Below are 2762 nucleotides of genomic sequence, written 5' to 3'. Positions count from 1 at the left end.
GACATGATGGGGCTAAAACTTTAATTTGAAGACTTCAACTCGCAAACTTGGAGGATTTGAAAACTTCCACTTGCAAAATTAGAAGATTTTCTGGAGGTTCGCTGTCACGACCCAACTCCGTAGGCCATGACTGGTGCCCGATTTGGGCACCCATACGTACCCTTATCCCCACTTAGTATTTTAATCGAATAAACATAGGTGATGATCAGAAATGATCTCTAAACAGATCACAAAATAGATATAACGCACGAGGGCCGATAGGCCATAACGAAACACACAAAACCCAAAACATATATACAAAACCCACATCTCATGTCTACAGACCTCTACAGAATGATATCCTAGTCATATGACGGGACAGGGCCCCGCCGTACCCTGAACAACGTATATATATATATATATATATATACAACAGAAAGTGTCAGTACCCAAAATAGGGCTCCGGACAAAGGAGCACTGTCGACCAACATGGTGGATGTCCTAAGCGAGCGGATCAGCAAACCAATCATTTGTACCTGCGGGCATGTAACGCAACCCCCGAAGAAAGGGGATCAGTACGGAAAATGTACTGAGTATGTAAAGCATGGACTGAAATCAGTAAAGTCATTACCAGAGCAAAATGTACAAAAATGAGCAAATATCCAAAAATATCAAATGTTTATCAAACCACATATAATGGATTGTAATAAGTAAAGTCATTACCGCGATAGAATGTACAAAACTGAGCAAAATATCCGGAGATATCAAATGCCGATCAAAACCTCAGATAATGTATACAGAAAAACATATGCCATATCCGGCCCCATTATGGGACTCGGTGAACAAAGTGTGGTTGCCCTCCCATCATCGGCACCACGGCACAGCATAACACCAGAGTAGGGAATATCTCCGTAACAAATCATATCATATCAGATGGCCATATCAAATCATATCATATCATATCATATCATATCACAAACATATATGTACATGGCACAGCATAACTCCGTGGCATAATATTTACCACCCCATGATACATGTCATACCTGCCCCCTCACATCGGGACACGGCGAATAATGCAGAGAAATACGCACGAAAATATATCCTGGCCCAGGCTCAGTGAAAGAAGCATTGAGGCATCCACGAGTGGAGTAGTGAGAAACTATATGCAATTTAAATCAAATTTAAGACTCAATGGAATAATCAGAATGATCTATCATTTAAAAATCGAGACGAGACCTATGTCAAGTACCTTTCGAAAGTTGCCCTGGATTATATCAGAATAAATCTTCTGGAATCATATAGACGTATCAAAGCATAATAAAATACCTTTTGGAAATCAAGGGATTGTCCATCCTAATGGCTCTAGGAATAGGAACCTCTTTGAAATTATATAAAAGTCATATTTTTGTTTCATAAATACCATACCAACACAAAGATTAGCTTTACATACTTATGTCAAAACATGAAAATCGAAAGAATATGTTTTACATACTTATGTCAAAAACATGCCAAAAGAAAGAAAGGTTCGCTTTACGTACCTCTTACGGATTACTCTTAACTATGCTCGCCTCGTCGTCTCTTGAACCTATTTAACCTGAAATTAATACTAAGGTTAATAAACTTTCACTTTCCAATTTCCAACTCTACACCCAAGTAACCATAGGAATCATTTCCTTATCTATGTCTCTCGACTAGTTTATTACTAGCTCCGAATCTACCGAAAATCGGGCAGCATCTCCCCTGTAACTTGAACATCCCCGAGTTTTCAACTTGGCCACCATGTCAACAACCATACCAACAACAACAGCCAGCAGCATGTATACAATTAAATCACATCAACTTTACACAATACAAGCTCTATACAACTCATTCCAAACTACGGTACCAAAATAGAGTTTTTAACCTTTATTTCGTAAAATATGTAGTCATACCAAATGGAGGGTTGTGTGGATGCAACCAGCAGCAACCACATCCATTTTTGAGTACTTTACAGCCCTGCAACACGCAATTAAACCACCACCAAACTGCAGCACCACAACAACAACACACTACGCGACTTCGATTTAACTACTACGACTTCCATTTAGTTTGTTTCCAACGTCAAACATCCTTATACATTTTTTTACACTTCCAGCATATTTTAAGACATGTAATATACTTCATAACATCATCATAAAGTCCAGTTATAAAGAGAAAACGTTACCTTAGCCGAAACTCGCCGAAACTCACCTCGGAAGTTCCGTTAGCGCAGCTGAAACTTTGGGGCTGTTTGGTAACGTTTTGGGCTGCTCCAAGCCATACAATTTCATTACAAATACCTTCATAACATCATGGTATACCCTAGATAATTAATTCATGAAACGGAACCGAAGAACTTACCTCTTTTTCTCTCAAATTCGTAGCTTTCTCTCTCTAGTTTCTCTAGTTTCTTCTCTTCCTTTCTCTCCTCTTCTCTTCTTTTCTAAACTTTTCTTGATAAGAATGAGGTGTGTGGCTGAATTGGTCATAAAACATATATATATATAGGCCACCCAAGTGGCGACACGTGTCAAGCCCTCATTGGTGACATGTGTCAAGCCCTAAGTGGCGACAGATGTCAAGACGTAAGTGGTGACACGTGCCAAGATCTCATTGGTCCAACACACCCCTTTTCTCCAATCATGGGCTGCCATGTGGCATGTGGGGACCACATGAGTCTTCTTGAAGACTTTATGAAATTCCCATTTTACCCCTAGCCTTCCACAATATTACCATAGGCCACTTTGCGAATTTTCTTTTTT

The 2762-nt window shown here is 39.5% G+C and overlaps 1 long non-coding RNA gene across 1 annotated transcript; it reads right to left on the bottom strand.

Annotated features, from left to right (window-relative positions):
- Positions 1–202: 202 nt before the first annotated feature.
- On the bottom strand, positions 203–2477 carry LOC129881038 (uncharacterized). The gene is made up of 4 exons (XR_008765515.1): positions 2362–2477; positions 2186–2267; positions 1521–1576; positions 203–515 (listed from the first exon to the last, which is right to left on the bottom strand). It is a non-coding gene; the product is annotated as an uncharacterized LOC129881038 (long non-coding RNA).
- Positions 2478–2762: the final 285 nt, after the last annotated feature.

Source organism: Solanum dulcamara, chromosome 1, assembly GCF_947179165.1.
Source record: "Solanum dulcamara chromosome 1, daSolDulc1.2, whole genome shotgun sequence".
NCBI classification, from domain to species: domain Eukaryota; kingdom Viridiplantae; phylum Streptophyta; class Magnoliopsida; order Solanales; family Solanaceae; genus Solanum; species Solanum dulcamara.
This window is presented reverse-complemented; position numbering and strand designations above follow the sequence as displayed.